This window comes from Mus caroli, unplaced genomic scaffold (assembly GCF_978045245.1).
Source record: "Mus caroli unplaced genomic scaffold, Mus_caroli_1 scaffold_2, whole genome shotgun sequence".
Lineage (NCBI taxonomy): Eukaryota > Metazoa > Chordata > Mammalia > Rodentia > Muridae > Mus > Mus caroli.
In genome coordinates, this window is record NW_028227257.1 from 56,088,148 (window position 1) to 56,111,302 (window position 23,155).

Sequence of the window (23,155 nt, forward strand, 5' to 3'; positions counted from 1 at the left end):
TAGGACTCATCACATGGCACACAACTTAGATGTCGGCAGTTAATTTGCATGTCAATGAAACAATAATTTGATGAAAATTTAAAGCTTTATGCACTATTTATACCATAATTGGAAGCACAGTAAGTGTTCTCATATGCAGATTTTATTGTGTTCAATGATCTCTTTAAAGCCCACATTTAAATGATCAGTGTTGATCATTGTCTGAGATTTTCAGTTTGGGGCAACAGATCTGCACTTGAGACATTAAATTAATTTAACATTAACTCCAATTGAGATGTCTGAGGATAAAGTCACTCATGTCCACCAAAGAGTGGAGTGGCAGCTGCTTAGATTTGGGACTTTAATCCCTTTGTGGCCTTAGCTGCAAACATGTCACCCTGGGTCAATGAATTTTTGTCAAGTTTATTTTTCTTCCCTTCCTTTCTCCGCCCTCCTATCAGATTTTCTATAGTTAAAGGGAACACTTTTGTGGGTGGTCTCTTTAAAAGCTGAAAATGGTAGTTGATTCCAGTACAAAGGCAAACAACCAGTGGGCACTTAAACTTAACTACTGTACTTAAGGGCAGTACTTAGAACAAATACTGTATTTACATGGACAGAAATTTCAAAAGCTGCCAGCCTGGTGGGCTAAGCTTGCTACTGGAATGGCCACACCTACCAATCAGTGCCCTGCAATGTAGCTAGTAGAAAAGCCAACGAGTGAAGGGAGGAAGCAGGTAGAAGAGAAGGAGGGAGGATGGAGGAGGAAGGAGAGAGGGGGAAGGAGGGAAGATGGAAAAGAGAAGGAGGGAGGATGGAGAAGAGAAGGAGGGAAGACAGAGGAGGGAAGGAGGGAGGATGGAGAAGAGAAGGAGGGAGGATGGAGAAGAGAAAGATGGAGGAGGGAGGAGGGAAGGAAGAAAAATGTGAGGAGGGAAGAGAAAGCAAGAAGAGAAGTCTGAGGAGATGGAGAAGTGGCTGAGGATAACAGTGTAGGTTGTTCTTCCAGAGACAGGATTAGGTTCAATTACCACCCACAGGAGGCTCACAACTGTCTTTGACTCCAATTCTAGGATTCCCCCTCAGGCACTACACACATGTAGTGCACACACATTGAGACAGGTAAAACACTCATACACGTAAAATAATTTTTTTTTGTGAAAGAAAGAAAGAGAGAGAGAGAGAGAGAGAGAGAGAGAGAGAGAGAGAAAGTTAGTTAGTTTGAATTTTTAGTCCCATGGCATCATAGACAATCACCAACATTGCTATTTTGCCTCCCATGTACAGTGTATTTGAGCTATAAGTACACTGAGGGGAATTCCTTCCAATGGAAAATGTGCTTGCTTTGCTGTGCTGCTTAAGCCTTGCTGTGAGAATGACTGACTAGAAGTGTGTGCTAAGTGTCATTAAGAATAGGGCTTGGGTTTTCATTTAAAGGCCACAGATGTAGGCATCAGTTGACTCTATTGTTGGCTGTCTGTCACATCTTTATATAAAACTGCCTTGAAGTCAGACTTCCTCAGAATCAAGAGTGCATCCCTTGGTTTGCCTACTGGCCCATCACTGTTAATCCTCCTTTTAGGCCTATTTATTATATTCTGTTTCTAAAAACTCCCTTCTACTTTGATGATCCCTCTCATTCCAGAATCAAAAACAAAATTATACATACTGACAGGAAAAGTGAGTGGATAAGCAGAATAAGACAAGGACGAGGAGAAAGGAGCAGCATTGTAGATTACAATGTTTGTCTCTGAGCCTCCTCAGAAGTTTACACCCCTTCCTTGTAAATGCATTTTCCTCAAAAAGGCTAGGTAATATATACATAAGCTATTTAATTGGCTGTCTTAGTCTTTATAATCATAAATGATTTCCTTCTCATTAATTAAGTTGATCTTGCTCTTAAAAGAAATATAAGCAAACCATTGTTGATTTTTAGATTCAACACTTAACTCAATAACATTTTCTTCAAGTTAGTTTATGCCAAAGGAAACTAAAAGTTCTATTTTAATTATCCTAACTTAGTCATTTGACCAACATTTCATGTTTCATCTAACTCAAGCAAATTAAGTATCAAGCATCCCCTGTTTAGTGAACACTTATTGAGCAGTCATGGAATAAAACCAAAGTTTTTGCTAAAATTTCTGGAAACATTTTTTGCCCTATTTCAATTTTTCCATAAATGGAGCAGCAGTCCTCCCAAAACAGACTAAGGAAACAAAGAGCTTTGATACTATGGAAAGCCAAGGCCAGCATTCAAATGCACACAGTAGGGCTCCTGCTTATGAGAGTGGAGTCTGGAGAAGCCAGATGACATGGGCTTGAACTCTGTGAACACAGATGATCTTCAGTGCGCCCAGTGCGCTCCACCCAGAAAGGGAAGCTCATCTTTCCACTTGCTAAGTTCTGACTCAACTTTTAATGGAAGTTACTCATCTTCCTTCTCCAACCTCCTGGGCACCAAGTTCCCAACAGTATGTTCCTTCACCAGGCTATGTGAAGCATATTTAACATGCATTTATGACACAGAAGGAACATATCAAAAGACTCAGGTTTAACAGGTATTGATCTGAAAGGCTATTTATTTTGAACACTGACACAGTGAAGACTTGAGTGTCTAGAATACAAATAATTCTCTCTTTGAGGGTCCTGAGGAATTACAGCAAGTGGTGTAGAGTAATGAATGTTTGTAATTCACTAGCTGCTATTTTAAGATGCAAAGCACACCATGACATCAGTGATGTTCTTTTGAGTCTCCACGGACAGGCTATTACAATGAAAGCACTTGGGGAAGAACAGAGCACTCCAATATATATTTGATGAAATTCCAGTGTTTTGACAATGATGATTCAGTAACATTTCATGATGTATAGAATGATGAAAAATACCCCTAGATTGGCTTTAAAAGTACAGGTTTCATGTATAGAAACTGCTCACAAAATTTTAGTAATAACATTTCTATACCAAAAACTTCTGAATGGCCCTTAACATGGATTTAGTAAACCTTTAAGAAAACAAGCAGTATTTACTCAAATAACACTTTCTCCCTCTGAAAGAGGAAATAGCATTTTCACTGCTTCTTTTCTTTTCTCACTTTCTATCTTCCTTCAGCTCCTAGACAACAAAACAATGGCCCTTTCTTCCCGTGGAAGGGAAAACTCAATAAATACAAATGGCTACGGGGCCTCAGAGCAGAGAAATTATGGCTTTCCAAGGACTTCATTTTTCCCTCATGAAGAAACACATTTGAAAGGGACCTTTCCCAACACACTTTAAAGTCAGGCATATTTCCATGAAAGAATTCTTTGGGCAATGCTAAACATTGCTGACTGATAAATGAGACCCAAATAATTAAGTTCTGTTCTTTTACAATCGAGATTTAGTGTAGTCATCAATCTGGGGAAGAATTTAGAGTCTGGAGACTTTGGAAGACGAACAAGCTACCAGCTGAAATTGGTCATGTGGGGAGGTGGTTAAATGAGTACTCGGCTTAAACATAGCTGTGGATAACTTTCATGTCTTAATCTTCATTAGAACTTCACTGATTCATTGCTCATTTGTGCCACAATAACTTGGACACAGTGAGAAAACAGGCAAAAGAAAAAAATAATAATAATTCAGTGCACCCAAAGAGCATCATGGTGAAAATAAGGTTTAACAGTAGGCTCTAGGAGAAGTTCCTTTGAAATATGAAAAGCACAAGGAAAGCAACGTTATGATGAAAAGCATGAAGGATATAAACATCAAAAGTGATAGGAATGAGAGAAGGAGAACACACCAAACTTCGCGTGGGTGTCTGAGGCCTGAGACGCCTGCGCAGGTTTCCAGTGCTATTTACCATTCACCTACCTAATTCACACTTGCAGTCTTAGAATCAGACATACAGCTTTTGTACATTAAGCAACACCCACACTGCTCCACCTATCCCTTCTCCCTCCAAATGCAAAAAAAAAAAAAAAAAAGCTATATCCAGAGAGATGTTCACATGAGATATTTCTCCCTGGGCTGAACTCCAGGTTTCAGCAGACAATGCACTTAGCAGGTCACGGGCACAACATTAAATCCAGGGAGATGCACAGTGGTGTTTCTTAGTAACTACTGATAATCACAACCAACTACAGATACATAATGCGTATGCATAAACATGTGTGCATACAGTACTTACATGAAATAATATTTAAATATCTTTTGCTAAGGGATGTGGACATTAGAAAAAGGGGGCAGGAATGCATCCTTAGCTCAGGGACTAATACACTGACATGGTGAACAGGTGAGATCATTGTCATTTCAGTACTGGGGGGGAAGCCAAATAAGGACAAGTATGCTATCACGAAAGAAAAGGGTAAAAGGGTTTGCTCAAGATGTCCTGGGGCTCTCCAAGGAGAGGAGGGAGAAGAGGTTCCCTCTGCCTCTGCCTCTGAGCCCACTTACATTCATAAATGTTAACATCAATGGGAGCCATGGACTCTAAACCACTGTGTGGGCATATGTACCGAGGAAATTACACTTTGTTTATTAAAGGAGACTCCTCTCCCAGAACCATGCAATCTTACTACTTGAAGGTGCAAAAATGATTGCACATCCATAAAGGGAGAGCTGGAGAGGGTAGGGGGAATATAAACCCCGCCCAAGAACCTTTAAGGAAACAGGTGCTAGCTGGAGAAAATAGCCAGTTGCCCAAAATGCTTAAAACTCCACCTTCATTATTCAGAAAACAATTTCAGTGCAAGAGGGAGATTCTGCTTCTGAAGCTCCATTCGCTATGCTGGCTGGCAGAATCAGTCAGATCTAAGTTTTGCACTCACGCATGGTTTCTGTTGTTGACTACTCTCGCTCTCTGAACCAAGAAGTCCCTTTCCAAAATGGGTAAGTCCACTCTGACCCTCACTCCTCCAAGTCACCACTTTTATTAACCTGTGAGCTGTGTCTGTGTAGCCCAGCCCGGCCCCAGAACAGTCACCGGGAACAATGAGCCAGAGGAGGGACCCACCCAATGAGCACCTGCTTGCGGGCGCTCAAGCCTGGGCGCGGGACGCTCCGGGCCTTGGGTTCTGGTTCCCTACCCTGCTCCTCCAGACCCCAAGAAAAGCCTGAAAGCAGGTGGTTCCCTGCATCAGATTCGGCGCTCCCAGCTCCCAAGTCAGTCTTGCCTCCCAACACCCACCAGTTAGAGCCTCTGTACCTAAAAAGAACACAAGCCCAGGGGGTATACCGGGTGGTCCAGCCAACACCACCCACTGGCCCGGGCTCTGGAACGCACCGATGCCCTGTGGTCCGCACCGAAATTCCCAGGGCTGTGGGGTGGAGAGAGGTGGAGCTCGGAGCCTTAAAGTGGCTTCCTCTGGCCCGCCCCCGGCCTGGCAGGGCTCTGGGATCCGGTAAGACACAAAAGATGGGCAATATCAGAGCCTGCCACTGTGCCTTCGCCGGGGTGAGCAGCGGGGCCTCGGGCGGGTCCATGCCACCTCTCCCCACTGTCCATTCCTGCTCCCTGGTCCTAATCCTGTTCCCTAGTCCCATCCCCTGCTCCCTGGTTCTCATCTCCTCTTTCTAGTTTTCAGCCCAGCTCCTGGGTTCCTATCCCCAGGTTCCGCCCGCTGCGGGAGCATCCCTGGACGCCGCCGAGCCCCGCGCGCTTTCCGGGAGCTCGAGTGGGCAGCGAAAGGCGCGGGTGGCGGAGAGGAGAAACACTTACTTGCCAGGAAGGCTGAGCACCTCTTGTTTCTCACTCGTAGGTGTCCAGTTTTGGGGCCCCCGCGAGGTCGCTGCCACAGCTTGGAGCTGGGCACTTGGCGAGCCCGGGACACCCTAGTAGCCGCTCAGCTGCGCGCTGTCAACGCACTCGGCACACCGAGGCACCATTCACAGCCCCAGGCCTCTGTCCCGCTCTCCCGCGTCGCCACTCCAGGCAGACCACACCCTGTCACCCCCGCAGCCCTCCACTCCTGCCTCTTTGACACTTCACCGGTTACTCCGCCGCCCGGCGTCCTCCCACCCCCTCAGCCCACGTGCTTCTGCGCTCGCTCCCGACTCCAACTTCCCCCGCTGGTCCCCGCCCTCCTGGGAACCTCTGGACTCAGACTGGTAGGTGCTTGGATCTCCCACACGCCCACCTAAGTCCTCCGATTGATGGTGTCACTGCGATGGTGTCACATATGCTGTGTATAATGTGTGAAGATGTATTTTTTTGTTGAGCCATGCATTACTTTTAATATTAGAGAGGTGTATTTATTCCCAGGTTTCAATCACTGAGCAGTCACTGGCCTTGGTAGAGACTATCAGGCCAGCTGGTTCCACTTGCAAAAGCCATTCTAAAGTTCCTGCTTAGCTTGTCATTTCCTATTATCCTAGTATGTATGTATGTATGTATGTATGTATGTATGTATGTATGTATTCTTCTAAAACAAATATCTTATTATTTACTCTTTCTCTTTCCAGCAAAGTTTGAAATTGTTTTCTGAGGGCTCCCTCCTCCTCGGTCCAGCCACAAAGACTCTAGGAAAATTTTCATCTCTCCCTGTTATAACTCTGTCAGCAGACTCTAGTATAATCCTCAAGATATAGTATATATTCACAAATGCCCCTAAATGCCCTTCAATTATGATGACAAACTTTGGTCATTTTATACCACACTGAAATGAGGAGTTCAAATGCATGCTTGGCTGAATCCCAAACACTAGGTCCTGGAGAAAGCCAGGGACGTTTTACCTTTGGCTGAGTGATTTCTCATGCTATGATGAGGTTTAGCGGGGTTAATAACTGGTGATCACTAAATGTGACACTTTTAAGCTTTCTTTAGAGACTTAAGTCTTTAGAGACTAAGTCTCTCACACATGCCCAATCTGGCCTTTCTTTACACAGTGCTTGAATGTCCATCTGCCCAGCCACAAACCATTTTGGTACCACCACCACAGAAAGCCACCCAGACTCTTCTCTCTTTAAAATAATATTACTTTTAAAAAACCTCTTCTTCCCAGCACTCGGGAGGCAGAGACAGGCGGATTTCTGAGTTCGAGGCCAGCCTGGTCTACAGAGTGAGCTCCAGGACAGCCAGGGCTACACAAGAAACCCTGTCTCAAAAAACCAAAAAAAAAAAAAAAAAAAACCAAAAAAAAAAAAAACCAAAAAAAAAAAAAACACCTCTTCTTTAGTCTCAATCTTTTGACTAAGGGTTTTAAGAAACAAAACAATGATCTCTTAAACATCAGATCTCTGTTGCACCATTTGTCTTAACTCATATATAAAAATTATTTGTTTTTATTTTGCCCCCCAGCCATCCACCCCCAGAAAACCATAATACTTAAGTTTCTCCCTAGAAACAAACAACACTTCATGCTTATTAACCTACAGAGACCATCCACGAATCAGCACTGCTCTAAGCAATCTGCTCATTAGATATTTTATAGATGACACCAGGAGAAGTGGAAGGGACCAAAAAAATAACCACCAATTACTACAGCAAGAACCAAGTTCCCAACAATCTACTTGGTCTTAACCAGCACAGGACATGCCTTACCACAATGTCTTATACTCAATAAGCAATAAATATTTCAATATAATCCATATGTACTCATCTACATTTAGCTGCATTGCCAGAAACTGAGCAGAAGTCTGGGTGGACTATTGAGACAAAATTGGTCACAGATATTTGCTACCAGGTTACAAACTCTCAGTGATGTCATGGGCACTATCACCTGCATTTAAAACATGGGATACTCATGATCCATCTTAGCATTTCAGAATGTCTGGTTGGAAAAACTCAGCCTTCAGATTTGGATTCAAGGTCCCTCATGATCTGTGAGACACACCTCTGTTAAACTGATTTTGATGTAGTCCACTGCCAGGCAAAGTTTTGACTTCTGGAAACCTGGCTTCTGGCAATGCAATCTTCAAGTCATAGGCAGAGCTGCAGACACCAAAGACAGTCATGTCCCACTTCCCTGGAACCTGTAAATGTGGCCTATGATGACACATGACTTTGAAGATGTTGTTAAAAATCTTCAGATGGAGAGATTATCTTAGCTTTTGGGGATCCTAAATGAGACCACATGGTTTCAAGAATGGGAGTCAAGAGAAGAGTTAACACAGAAAGGAGCAAAATGTATTTGAAGGCAAGGATTACTGCAATGTAGCCACAAGCCAGCCAGTCACAGAGGACACCAGGAGACAGAAGAGGCATAGAAAAATGAGTCTCTTACACAGATCCTGGGATCTATGTTGGTTTCTACCCAGTGAATGGGATTTTGGAGATATGGCTTCTAGGGCTGCTGTATAGCAGTCTCCTCCAAGATCAAAACATTCAGGAAAGCACCCTAAGTAAGAGATAAGCAACACCCCTCCCACAAAATAGATTCTAGAATTCCCTGATACTAACCAGATTCTCTAGGCCATTCTCTGCCAGACTAAGCAGAGCCCAGGTGCAAAGAAGGCCCTCAGCCAAGAGGAGATGCCTGGTAGAGGTTTAGATGCACGGAGGCACCTGGAAGGACACTCTCCGACTTGAGCTGGCTGCAGACTGTGCAGTGTGCCTGAGTTCCCAGCTTCGTGAGATGTTACCCATGCTGGGATGAGCTGGGGTGAGCAGATAGGTGCATTTTATATCCCCAGCAAACGTTTTGTCACATAACAAGGACTAACCCAAAATAAATTTATAGTAATTTATCATAGCATCTAAAGGAAACAAATTCTGGTGTCTTTACATCCTCATGGGGCAAAGAATCAGAAGATTTCTCAAACAATTAGACATTGTCCTTTTCAGTAGCGGGGGCAACCAGCTATTGAGGGCAAACGAAGGATTGGCTCCCAGTGTAGAGTTACATAATATCCTTCTGATCTAGATGTTGCTGTTTTATTTCTTTAAAAAAATTCAAATAATTTTTATTCAAATATTCAAGTATTTAAATTTTTATATCAGCTATCCAAGAATACTGTCTAAAGCATACAGAAATTAAAATTTTCTTTCAGTTTACAATATGTAGGATTTCCTTGCCAATGTTTAGAAATGCAGAAATTGCCTGTTGTCAGATAAGACCAGTCTCCAGTCAACAGAATAAAGCTGTATTTGAGTCATGTGCTGGCCCTAGAGATTGGCTCTTCAACCCCAGACCTAAATCAGCTGTCATGTGCTCATTTAAGTATTCTAAAATTAAAAAAATAAATAAAGTAAGATGTAGCTCCTTTTTAAGTATACATGCTAAAATTACCTACTGGATTGCAAAAATATACTTGCCTTAAGTTAAAGGATGAATATTTAAACTGATAAACCTTTTTTTTATAAACTCTTCCTCAGTATCCTCCAGATTCCCTTGATCTTTGAGAGATCCACGTACTTGATATTGAAACACAGTAAATGTAATGTGATTATTTTTAAACAAGGTAAAACACAACACATCCAGTCAAGCTGCAGATGGTCAGTTAATAAATTTTTAATATGACTTACTATTCTATGTAATGTTTGGGATCCTGAATTGTCTTTGTTTCGCATCATATTATTAACAATGTAATAGCTGGAACTTCTGAACCTAAATTAAAAACTTATTTATTGATTCTCCACTGGCCTGTGGCTGTCTCTTTTGCTTTAGAAAGCAGAAAAGAGAGAATGAGTTGATTCCTATAAAGTTTAGACTCAGAGCCCCTAAATGCTCAATCACTGGGGGATTTCTCATTGACTTGTAAAGTGTTCAGCACCTTACTGTTCATCAGACAAAGAGTTGAATTCCAGTGTATCTTTTCCCCCTTTTAATGACTTTACCCTCATTCACGGGCTCTTAAATGCAGTACAGAGTTTCTGGCCATCAGTAGCTGAAATATTCTGCCTGTGTTGTGATATGTCTTCTAGGATTTCTAGCACCAGGCTGCCCAAAAAGGCAAAGGAAAGGATGGGTGCTAATATATATGGCCTTACGTCTGGGGGAGAGCAGTCATGTAAGTCAGTAAATTGGTTGCAACTTCATTTCCACAGAAACAGAGTACAAAGCTCCTCACAGATGTGTGTCTTGGTGGAGATGTCTCTGCAGGCAAAAGCACCTGCTGGAAGGGGACTGGAGCTGAGACAGCAGGAGAGTAGGTGGCCCAAGTAGAGTCCTAGATCATGAGAGGTGAACACAGGGGGACCCCACTAAGCAGGCTAGATAGACTAGGGAGGTGAGGGCTCTGTGTACCAATGAGAAAGCTGGCCTTAATATATTAGGAAGAGAGTGACTGAGTAAATACCCAACAACCAGGCTTCTACATACATGTAGACATATGTGAATATTCACCCACATGTGATCCACATACATGTTAACTTAGGTATTACACATACATAAATGCCAAAGATAAAATATGTAAAGTGGTCATTTTTACATGTTTGATAGACCCTAGCAGTCTTCCCATTGGATATCCAATGTTTGGAGACGTGAGTTATGCAGTTTCTGACTTTGAGTACTTGCTAGTTCAGTGAAACTAGTTTCTAATCACTTTGCACTTTAGATACCTCACTGCCTGAAGGTATACCCAGACCATACCTGTCTCCTAATGTTGTTAATTCTTGATAAAATACTGGTATGTGTGACAAGGTCCCATACAGAGTGCTTGTTCAGTATGTCTCAATGCATTTTTTTGCCCTTGCCTGATGTCATAGCACACTGTGTTGTATCTTCCAGTCATTCCTGTTGCAAAGATTTGTACATATTAAGTCCTTAAAATCTATTAATCATATAAGGGAGTGGAAGTATTGAGGCAACTTTGCTAAAAGTGTTGTGAAACTGACAAAGTGCTGTGAAATGTTAAAAGACGAATGCTAATAGTAATAATTAATAAGAAATAATGGTCCATACCACCAAGTCTTTGATTCTGCCTGAGCCTTGGAGAATCGCTCTTCAAGGAATGTTTGATGCTTTGCTTTTTCATCTAAAAAGTCGACTGAGAGATCCCCAGAACAGCAACATTTATTGATCAATGGAAGCTGTTTCGTTCATTCTGCCTTCTCAGTAGAAATGCCCATCCACCCCTCAAGCACCTATTACTTTTACTATATGTTGACATACCTATAAGCATTCAATTAGGAGTGGCTGCATTTAACAGCAAAGATCAAGTCTATCTCCATTATCAGGAATGTTGAAGACCAACTGGCTGCAACTAGTGAAATTGTGCAGTCGCCAGGATGAAGCTGCCAGCTACATCTCTGAACTGCCTTGCACCTCTGATGTGTATGGAACCACCATTACTGTTGTACAGGCTGGAGACAGAAAGCAGGGACAAAAGGAAAAAAATGCTTATAAAAATGAATCTTTCCAGTTAAAACATACTTCCTTTTTGATGGGATTTTTCTCAAGGCAAACAATGATTGTTAATGTCACAGATTAAATATTGTACCTTAAATAATTGTGTGATTATACTTTTATTAGCACAAAATCCCACGTGTTTTTGTCTGACACTTCTTCCTTTTTATTTATTTTTAATTAGGCTACAGAGTATGAAGTTTCATTATAGCAACATCAAACTTAATTTGTTTTTGTAGATTTTCCTTCCTTCTTTTGGCTCCATTCTCCGGTTGCCCCAATTGTCCCCTTCTGCCTCCAGTAGCCTCATTCCTGCCTTCACATCACAGTTTAGAATCTTCTCGTTCTTCAGAACCTCATTCTCCCCTAGTGTGGTTCCAGTTTTAGTTTCATGGGCCACCCTCACAGTCACTCACACAGTCAGTCTCTCTCTCTCTCTCTCTCTCTTTCTCTCTCTCTCTCTCTCTCTCTCTCTCACACACACACACACACACACACACATATACACACACACACTATTATGTGGCTAGAGACATATTGGTTTGTTTCTGTAACCTCTATCATATCTTTTTTTCCTATCTTCTCTTGCTCCCTCCATCCTTTTCTTCTTCTGTCCCTCTCTCACTTCTTTTTTTCCCCTCCCTCACTTCCTTCCCCTTGTTTTCAAACCTGGTACAAAATTCTCTTACTATGGCTTGGTAATATCATTAGAAATCAAACTCAGCAATGCTACTTCTGTTTAGGATTATTTTGTCTTCTCATGATCTTTTGTGTTTCAATATGAATTCCAGTATATTTTCCTATTTCCGTGAAGAATGACATTAGAATTTTGATAGAGATAGGATTGAATGTGTAGATTACAATTGGCAATACATAATTTTCACGTTAATCCTGCCAATCTGCAGTATAAGACCTCTTTCATTCACCTAATGTTATCACTTAAAATCTTTTAGTTTCTTAAGGTTTTCATTTTATAGTTTTCCCCACTTCCTTGATTAGATTTAGTCCCAGGTGCTTTATTTTGGTAAGCTATTATAAATGGATATTTCCATAATTTTATTTTCAGTAAGTTAATTATTGCTATATAGAAAAACTAATGAATTTTGTGTGTTTATTTTTCCAATCTGCAACCTCACCAAAAATGTTTATCAAATGTAAAGATGCTCTGGTGGAGTACACGGAGTTTTTAAAATATAGAATCCTGGCTTCTTGCTTTCCTATTTGTATCTATTTTACATCTTCCTCTTACCTGAAACTTCATACACTATTTTGGATAATAATAGAGTAGGCATGTTGGGTTTTCCCAGATTTTAGAAAAAAAGTCTATTTTTTCCATTTAATATAATGTTGCCTAGAGGTTTGCCATATGTAGCTTTTATTATTTTAAGGTATGGTCCATGTTTTACTATTGTTTCTGGAATTTTTCATGTTCAAATTAGACAAATGCTTTATTGCCTCTATTGAGATGATTATATAGTTTCTACCCTTAAGACTATTTACATGGTGTATTGTATTTTTGATTTTTATATAGTGAACTAACCTGGAATGTCTAGGATGAAACTGATTTTATTGTTTTGTATTGTCTCATTAATGTATTTTAAAATGAAAATTGACCTAGAATATAAAATATTAGGTTCCATATGGCATTTTCAATAAAACTGCTGTTGATTCTCCTTCATTCTTTTCTCTGGGCTACACCTAAGGTCCCTGACATCCTCAGCCCCAGCCTGTAACCTCCATCAAGGGGTTATGTGCATTGCATTAACAGCACCCTGTCTTCCTCACCACCTTCTTCTCTTTTCAATATTTCTTTCCAATTTTAATAGTCCATACTCACGCTTGTTCCATTTATATCTAGACAGCCATTATGATCTATGCTTTGCATACAAGAAAGAATCGACAAATTTTCTTTCTGAATCTGAGTTATTTTGCTCAAACTACACTTTCTGGGACCATCAATTTTCCTGTAGTTTTTATACTTTTTATTTTACAGGTAATTAAATTTTCTTTGTGTATATATACTACATATTCATTATCCATGTTTCCACTGAAGAACATATAGGCTGAATGCTTTTCCTGACTCTGTTAATAAATGTAGTTAAAATAATGGACACACAACTATCTCTGTGGCAGGCTATGGAGTCCTCTGAATATGTACTCTGGGGTGGTGTAGTTGTATCGTGGAGTAGTGCAATTGTCAATGTTTTGACCAACCTTCTTGCTAGCATCTGTAATGGTGATACTTGATTTCTCTCCTAACAGCAGTGTCATCATTTGTATTTGTTTGTTTTCTAGATGATCATTATTCTGACATAGGTGAGATGTGATCTCTAAGCAAGTTTAATTTGATTTCCCGAATGGCCATGCACATTAAATGCCTTCTAAAGTAAGTCTTGGACATCTGTGTTTCTTCTTTTGAGAACTCATTTTGCATATCATTGGACTATTTGTTGACTGGCCATTGTAGTATTTTATTTTTCCTTTTGATGTTTAGTTTTTGCAAGTCCATATACTTCAGATATTAACCTCATCTGAAGTGTTGATAGCATGGATCTCGTCCCACTCTGCAGACCACCTGCATTGTGTGATTCTATACAGCCCTAGCTGTCAATCACTAGGCTCTTTTCTGTTTTATCAGAATCCTAAGAAGTGCTTCCCTGCATCTCTATTTTAAAACCCTTTCCAGTGCTTACCTTTAGTACTTGCCTTGTTTCCAGTTTTTAAATTAATGAAAGTTTTGGTTCTCTCTAAATCAATATTTTTGCAAGGTGAAAGATAAGGATTTAGCTTCAATTTCTAAGTGTGGAATTAATGTGTTCCAAAATTCATCTTCTAAGCATTATTTTGGTCAGGAACTTTTGTGTCTATATTCATCAGGGAAAGTATTTAATAGTTTGCTTTTTGTTATGTTTTTGGTTGTGAGCCTATCCTTTAACAACTGAGCCATCTCTCCAGCCCTGATTTTTGTTATGAGTTTGGAAAATGTTCTTCCCCTTTTTACATATTATTTTATTTATTTACATTTCAAATGTTTCCCCCCCTTCCTAGTCCCTCCTCCACAAGCACCCCACCATATCTCCTTTCTTCTTTGCCTCTGAGAGGGTGCTGACCCCCACCTATCTGCTAGAGGTAGCATCCCCCTTCTCCACAGGCATCAAGTCTCCATGGGACCAAGAGTATCCCCTCCCACTGAGACCAGGCAAAACAATCCTCTGCTACATATGTAGCAGGGGCCACTGACTAGCCCATATATAATCCTTGGTTTGTGGCTAAGATCCTGGGTGATCTGGTTATTTGATACTGTTGTTCTTTCTATTGGGTCGAAATCTCCTTTGGTTCCTTCAGTCTTCCATAGAGGTCCCCAGGCTCAGTCTTATGGTTGGCTGTAAGTATCTTCATCTGTCTCAAGCAGATGCTGGTAGAGCCTTTCAGAGGACAGCCATGCCAAGCTCTTATCTGCAAGCACATCTTGGCATCAGTAATAGTGTTGGGGTTTGGTGTCTACCCAAGGGATGGATCGCAAGTTGGGACAGTGTCTGGGTGGCTATTCCTTGAGTCTGTGCTCTATTATTTGTTTCTGCATTTCCTTTAGACAGGAACAAATCTGGGTCAAAAATTTTGAGATCGGTGGGTGGCCCCATTACTTAACTGAGGGCCATGTCCTTATACTAGAGGTGAACTCTTCAGGTTCCTTCTCCCCATTGTTGTTATTGTCATCCCCATTGGGTCCTAGAAGCCTCTCTTATTCCTGGCTTTTGAGACTTTCTAGTGGATTACCCCAACCCCCACACCACACCTCTGCATTTTTCAATTCATTCTCCTGGCCCTTTGGTTCTCTCTCCTGTCTTCTCCCCATATCTCATCCTTCCCCCCATTTCCCTCCCCTCCCCTCTCTGGTTCAGGTCCCTCCCTCCTTCTGCATTCTGTGATTATTTTGTGCTCCCTTCTAAGTGGTATTGAAACGGGAAACAACACCCTTCACAATATGTGGAGAGCCTTGCCGCGAGCAATCGCCATTGTGCCTAACTAGTAAACAAGCCTTGTACGCAGGTGCGAGAGTGAACTCACGCCTAGTCACTGCCCATCTCGGGGCGTAGTAATGGGGTGATGGACGAGCAAGGAATCAAGAGCTGACATGCCACATCAGGTGCTGAAACGCCATGGCTGAGGGCTATATAAGCAACGCCAGGTCTTCCCTCCTGAAGAAGCAATAAAGCTTTTGCTGCAGAAGAATCCAGTTGTCCGAGTGTGTTCTTGCTGGCGAGAATGATAGCTCGGGACAACAATAATCACAAAAAATATAAAATACTTTGGTGTGACACTAACTAAGGAAGTGAAAGATCTCTATGATAAGAACTTCAAGTCTCTGAAGAAAGAAATCGAAGAAGATCTCAGAAGATGGAAAGATCTCCCATGCTCATGGATTGGCAGGATTAATATAGTAAAAATGGCTATCTTACCTAAAACAATCTACAGATTCAATGCAATCCCCATAAAAATTTCAACTCAATTCTTCACAGAGTTAGAAAGGGCAATTTGCAAATTCATCTGGAATAACAAAAAACCTAGGATAGCAAAATCTATTCTCAACAATAAAAGAACCTCTGGTGGAATCACCATGCCTGATCTCAAACTGTACTACAGAGCATTTGTGGTTAAAAAAAAAAAAATTGAAGACCCAGAATGAACTTACACACTTATAGTCACTTGATCTTTGACAAAGGAGCTAAAACCATCCAGTGGAAAAAAGACAGCCTATTCAACAAATGGTGCTGGCTCAACTGGTGGTTATCATGTAGAAGAATGTGAATTGATCCATTCTTATCTCCTTGTACAAAGCTAAAGTCTAAGTGGATCAATGAACTCCACATAAAACCAGAGACTCTGAAACTTATAGAGGAGAAAGTGGAGAAAAACCTCGAAGATAAAGGCATTGGGGAAAAATTCCTGAACAGAACAGCAATGGCTTATGCTGTAAGATAGAGAATTGACAAATGGGACTTCATAAAATTGCAAAGTTTCTGTAAGGCAAAAGACATTGTCAATAAGACAAAAAGGCCACCAACAGATTTGGAAAGGATCTTTACCAATCCTAAATTAGATAGGGGACTAATATCCAATATATACAAAGAACTCAAGAAGCTGGACTCCAGAAAATCAAATAACCCCATTAAAAAATGGGGCATAGAGTTAAACAAAGAATTCTCACCGGAGGAATACCGAATGGCTGAGAAGCACCTGAGAAAATGTTCAACATCCTTAATCATCAGGGAAATGCAAATCAAACCAACCCTGAGATTCCACCTCATACCAGTCAGAATGGCTAAGATAAAAAATTCAGGTGACAGCAGATGCTGGCGAGGATGTGAAGAAAGAGGAACACTCCTCCATTGCTGGTGGGATTGTAAGCTTGTACAACCACTCTGGAAATCAGTCTTGTGGTTCCTCAGAAAATTGGACATAGTACTGTGGGGCATTAGGCTAAGCAAAGAAAGTCTGGTCTCCAGTCAAGCTGAGATGTTGAACCCTGGGACCCGGTGGTGATAATTCACTTACATGGGACGGAAGGAGTTCTCTCATGTCTCATGGAACTCTGGCTCCTGTCGAAGTTACCACTCCCTCAGCCCCCACAAAAGAAGCATGGTTAGTAGTCATGTAGGCAATATCCCAAGCTTCTGACCTTTAGGCTAAACTCCTCCCCAGTTACCTAGCAACAGTAAGATAAAGCAGCCCACTATAAGATGGGCTATTTGGCTCCTCCTCACTCTCTCACTCCTCTTGCTCTCTTTGTCTTCTCCTCTCTTCTCTCTTTCTCTCTCTCCCTCATATTCTCTAGCCTTTCTTCTCTCTCTCTTCCTTTCCCCCTTCTCTCCTCTTGGCCATGCCCGGTCTCTCTCTCTCTCTCCAGCTTCTCTTGTTTCCCCTGTCTTTCTACAGTAAAGCTCTAAAACCATAGACTGTCTCTGTTCAAGGTCCACTACTCAGATTCTAGCCTGCGTGGGAACCTCTCTCCCCTCAGCCCTCTTGCCCATAATCCCAGAGCAAAGGGTGTCATCACGGGGCCCCTGGTTTTGGGAGCTGCCCCTTGTCCACCCCCCATCGAATGGGGTCAGTGGTTTAGATGCCCACCCGGGGAAGAGTGGAAAGTATCTGGCAGCCTTCCCCACATACACCTGCCCAGAGCATAGGAAGGACTCTAGCCAGGTGCAGGCTAACCTCCCTTCCCCCTCCTTCTCCTATCCCTTTTTAGTTCCCACATAGTACTAACAGAGGATCCAGCAATACCTCTCCTGGGCGTATACTCAGAAGATGTTCCAACTGGTAATTAGGACACATGCTCCACTATGTTCATAGCAGCCTTATTTATAATAGCCAGAAGCTGGAAAGAACCCAGATATCCCTCAACAGAGGAATGAATACAGAAAATGTGGTACATTTACACAATGGAGTACTACTCAGCTATTAAAAACAATGAATTTATAAAATTCTTAGGCAAATGGATGGATCTGGAGGATATCATCCTGACTGAAGTAACCCATTCACAAAAGAACTCACATGATATGTACTCACTGATAAGTGGATATTAGCCCAGAACTTAAAATACCCAAGATACAATTTGCAAAACTCATGAAACTCAAGAAGGAAGACCAAAGTGTGGATACTTCATTCTTCCTTAGAATTGGGAACAAAATACCCAAAGAAGGAGTTACAGAGACAAAATTTGGAGCTGAGATGGGAGGAAGGACCATCCAGAGACTGCTCCACCAGGGGATCTGTCCCATAATCAGCCACCAAACTTAGAAGCTATTGCATACACCAGCAAGATTTTGCTGACAGGACCCTGATACAGCTGTCTCTTGTGAGGATGTTATTTTCTTGTTCCTTCCATTTGCCTGCAACATTCATGATCTCCTCATTTTAAAAGCTGATTAGTATTTTATTGTGTAAATGTACCACATTTTCTGTATCCATTCTTCTGTTGAGAGACATCTGGGTTATTTCCAGCTTCTGCCTATTATAAATAAGGCTGCTCTGAACATAGTGAAGCACAAGTGCTTGTGATATGGTGGAACATCTATATCATAAGGGTATATGCCCAGGAGTGGTAGAGCTGGGTCTTCAGGTACATGTATTTCCAATTTTCTGAGGAACTGCCAGATTAATTTCCAAAGTGTGTTTTTACCAATTTGCAATCCCACCAGGAATGGAGGAATGTTCCTTTCTCCACATCCTCACTAGCATTTGCTGTCTGTCACCCAAGTTTTTTTATTTTAGCCATTCTGATTGGTATAAGATGGAATCTCAGGGTCATTTTGATTAGCATTTTCCTGATGACTAAGGATGTTGAACATTTCTTTAGGTATTTCTTGGCCATTCGAGATTCCTCAGTTGAGAATTCTCTGTTTAGCTCTGTGGAACACTATGAGAATTACTGGTGTTGGGTCCTCTTTAGAAGTTTGGCAGAATTCAGTAGTGAATCTATTTAGTCCAGGCTTTTATTGGTAAGTAGATTTTATTTCTTATGGGTCTGTCTAACTATTTTGTGGAAAGACACACAGTTTATTCTAGGTTTTATTCTATTTTGCATATTAATTTCAAAGAGATCTTCCTTATTTCATTTGTAGATCATTATTTTTATCAATTTGTATGTTTCTCCTCATTTTTTGTTAGTTAGTTAATCTTGTTAACATTTTCAAGGAACTAAATCTGATTTTGTGAACTTGTTTTTGTGTGTGTGCTATTTCCTTATATTCTGCCATAATCATTATTTCTTACCATATCCTGAGTTTTGGTTTGAAAGCAGTTACTTCTCCTCCTCCACTTTCTCTTTTTTCTTTGGCTGGAATATTGATTACATTATTGAATTATCAATTTTGACAACTCTTTAAAAAATATGAGTAGTTACATCTTTTAGCTATTCTTGGATTATAGCCTTGACATAGGTTCTAGCAGGGTTTGCTACATTTTTTATTTATTTGTAAGAATTTAAAATTTTCCATTGTAGGCATGATGTTTTTGTGCATTGTGTAAAGGTTATTCTTGTTATTCTATTCAAATGCTGATTTCTATTCTCTCATATCTCTTTTCGAGTTGGCCACTATCTTGTAATGTTTATATCAAGGATCTCCTGTCTCAAGTTTATGTAAAGAGATGTTTTGCTCGTTTTCTTTTTTGAGATAGGGTTTCTCTGTATAGCCCTGGCTGTCCTGGAACTCACTTTGTAGACCAGGCTGGCCTCAAACTCAGAAATCTGCCTCCCTCTGCCTCCCAAGTGCTGGGATCAAAGGCGTGTGCCACCACCACCTGGCTGTGTAAACAATTCTTAACATTTATTCTTTGCCTTGTCAATAAAAGTTGATCAGCCAATGGCTAAGCAGAAGACAGAATAGGACAGAGACTTCTCCCAGCCAGGGGAATTGGGCCATGAAGAAGAGATGGTCTGAGAAGATACCATAAGAAAAATGTCTGAAGCTTAGAGAGCTATAACAATGTTAAACTGCAATTATCATGGGACTGGGGATGGAGCATAGCCAGCTTAGCGCAGGGGAACAACACAGATCATCTGACAGCACAGGTATTGAGGTGCATCTTGAAATAAATCTTGTGTTTTTTGGTTTTGTTTTTTCTGTGTGGTTCTTGGGGACTAGCAAAGGTAAAGAAATGCAGCTGCCATGTTAGTTCACTGATTACATTTGTATTAAAAATAATTCATTTTCCTCCTGATTTCTTTAATGAAATCTGAAGTTCAGTATCTGAATATTTGTATTATTTTTGAGTTTTCTCTTGCTGTGATTCATAAATTATATACTTCTGTGTTCTTATATAAAAAGTTCTTTATTTTTTGGTATTTGTTGAAGATTGATTTGTGTTCTACAACTTGATCAACTTAGAGAGTTGTTCTATTCAATGTACCACTGAGGATAATGTGCATTTTGTATTTGACTGAAAATTCTAGATATTAAGCCAACTTGATCTGTAGAATGAGGTCTGAAGACTCACATCTAAGATTACAGTACTGAAGTCTCACATCATTCCTCTCTCAGCACCTAAATGACAAAAGCCCTTTAGTTTTATGAAACTGTGGGTCCAAAAATTCAGTACAGAAATATCTATAGTTTTCATAACTTCTTAAAGAATTATCCCATGAGTTAATATATAAAGATTCTCTTTATTTTTTAACTTATTTTGTTTGAAGTGTACTTCATCAGATATAAGAAACACTACACCATCTATTTGTAATGTAGCTTTTCTTGATAGATTCTTAGATTGAGTTTCTTGGATAACTGAGTTTTTTGGAGAATATAAAATAGTTGGAGATTATTCTTTAATCTAGTAATTTAAACTGTATGTTTTTATTGATCAGTTGTAAACATTTGCATTTAAAGTTATTATTGAGAGGATTTGCTACTTATTATGACTTTATTAATTGATGTGATGGTTAAATTGTTAACTTGACAGAATCTGGAACCATTTGGAAGATGTGCCTCTGGCATGCTCATGGAAAATTACCTTAATTGCAGAAATTGAGGTGAGAAGACCCACAGTGTGTGGTACAATGTCCTGTCTTGGGTTCTGGACTAGAGTACATGGAGAAATGGAACTGAGACACATGAATTCATCTCACTTTGACTCTTGAGTGTGGCTACAGTATGATCAGGTTCCTCAAGTTTGTACTTCTGTAATTTCCCTGCCATAATGGACCATGATCTGGAATATGAATCAAATAAACAGTTACTTTGGTAAGTGTCATAGTCAGCATTCTAATGCTGTGAAGAGACACTACGACCGTGGCAACTCTTATAAAGAAAACCATGTGATTGAGGTTTGCTTACAGTTTCAGAAGTTTAATCCATTGTCATCATGGCAGGTAGACATGGTGCTCGAGATGTAGCTGGAATTTGTACTTTTGGATCCACATCAGCAGGAAGAAAGAGCCAGTTGGGATTGTGTTAACTAGAAGAGACAAGAGAGATTAGGTGAATAAATGTCACAGTGCTATTTCTGTTTTCATCTTCTAAATGCCATTTATTAGCCACTGGAAAATTAAATATACTCTACCTGAGAATTTTCTTCCTTCCTTCCTTCCTTCCTTCCTTCCTTCCTTCCTTCCTTCCTTCCTTCCTTCCTCTTTCTCATATATATTGTCTCCCCTTTTATTTAATCCTATCTGCTTATGTCTATCCACACATTATTTTGTCTGTATGCTTTCCAAATCTTGTTGTTTGACCCCATCCCAAATCACCAAATTTGTGTTTTTCTACATTTGATATAAATGCTTTCAGAGTCTTTGATGTCTTGTGATCTAAACTAACTTAGTTTGTAATATAACTTGATTTAATGTCTATCTTTTTTGATATTTAGAAATATAAAGTTAGTGTTGAACAATAACATAATATAAGCTATGGGCATAAAAGCTCTATAATGGCTATGTGGGAGTCCTTGACATCATTATGTATCACATGGTGGATTTTGGGCTTAATCTGTCTTTCAGTCTTAAGTTTTCTCTAAAGTTATTAATGGCTCTTGGTGTCTCAGTCACCTCTGCTTCTGGGATCTTCCTTTCCCTTACTGCTGCTTTCTGTCACATATTTCTGCCTGTGACTTACAGTCTTACTAATAAATGACACACCCATAGAAACACAAAGGTACTTGAATAATGTGATATATAAAGTGTTCTCATATAACTATCATTTGTCTCCATTCCTTATATCTTTTCATGCCTTTTGACTCGATTTTCTTATGCTACATAAACATTTAAAAAAAAAAACTATATGCAACAACACATCTTTCTTTGGGGCTGATTAGATCACAGACCTGAGTTTCAGAGCATGCTGGGATGTCATGAGACAATGCCTTTAGATGGAAGAATAACAACATAGAAGTAGTTTGCAAGTCTATACTGTCTTTTTTTAAAATCTTTTATGAACACAAGGGAAATAATATTTAATTCATTTTAAAGACAGTGCTCTGCATGTTACCATATTTGGCTGAACTTAATCTGATATGATCAACTAACCACACAATTTTCTTTTCTCTAGACAAATGAAACTCTAAGACTAAGAGAACTTTATCAGATTTTGAGAAATTATTGTCTCCCTTCTTCTCATTTCTGTTCTCATATCCATCGCTTGGTTCAGCCACAGATTTCTCTCCTCATCTTGACTTGTTATTTTGCAAACAAACATCACAAAATCCTGTTTAGAGTCTGAATTTCAATGATACATCACTAATTTAAGACAATATGTTGGTAGTTTGGTTTAATCATGAATTTCTCCTAGCAATTCACTACATACACAATTGGAAATAACTAATTTGTCACTTTCTAATATTCTATGTGCTTGCTGAGGTGACATAGATTGCTTTTCTCTTCCTTTCAGTGTTCCTATGTAGCGGCGCAAGATGTGACATGCCTGGAAAGTCCAGAGTGGCCTCTCCCTCTCTGCTGTCTCCTTCCATCTAGCCTTTTATTACTCTTTTGTCTAGCTCCAGCTTCTTTACAGCATGCTGGTTAGCTTCCAAGACAAGGTGTTTAGTTTAGGAAACAAGGCCGAATTTACAAACACCCATTAAATCTTTTATTTAACTATGTTGTTGATTTCTAATTGATCATCAACTTAGCCAATGAAAGTCACATGCGTAGGTTAGTGTTGTGCAAACAAAACATAATAAGCTATGTGATAAAAAAAAAAAACAAAAAACAGAGACTGGGTAGTAGATATGCGGGGCTTTGTCTTTCTTTCTTCCTGACATGGTGAATATAGGAAGAAAATGCATATGGGTATGACTACCAAAGAAGTTCTGCTTATATGCTCTGCCTCATATATAAACCCTTGTTTTCTTTTTTCTTTTTCTTTTTTTTTTGGATTTATATGACTGTTTTGAAGTATCTCTAGAAGTCAAGTAGTGAGAAAAGACTC

The 23,155-nt window shown here is 40.1% G+C and overlaps 1 long non-coding RNA gene across 1 annotated transcript in view; it reads right to left on the reverse strand.

Annotated features, from left to right (window-relative positions):
- The window catches only part of LOC147005824 (uncharacterized), a 394,000-nt gene extending 388,143 nt beyond the window's left edge, over positions 1-5,857 (reverse strand). Inside the window, exon 1 of the long non-coding RNA XR_015044892.1 lies at positions 5,672-5,857. This is a non-coding gene — a long non-coding RNA (uncharacterized LOC147005824). The remainder of the gene's footprint in view (positions 1-5,671) is intronic.
- Between the last annotated feature and the right edge of the window lie 17,298 nt (positions 5,858-23,155).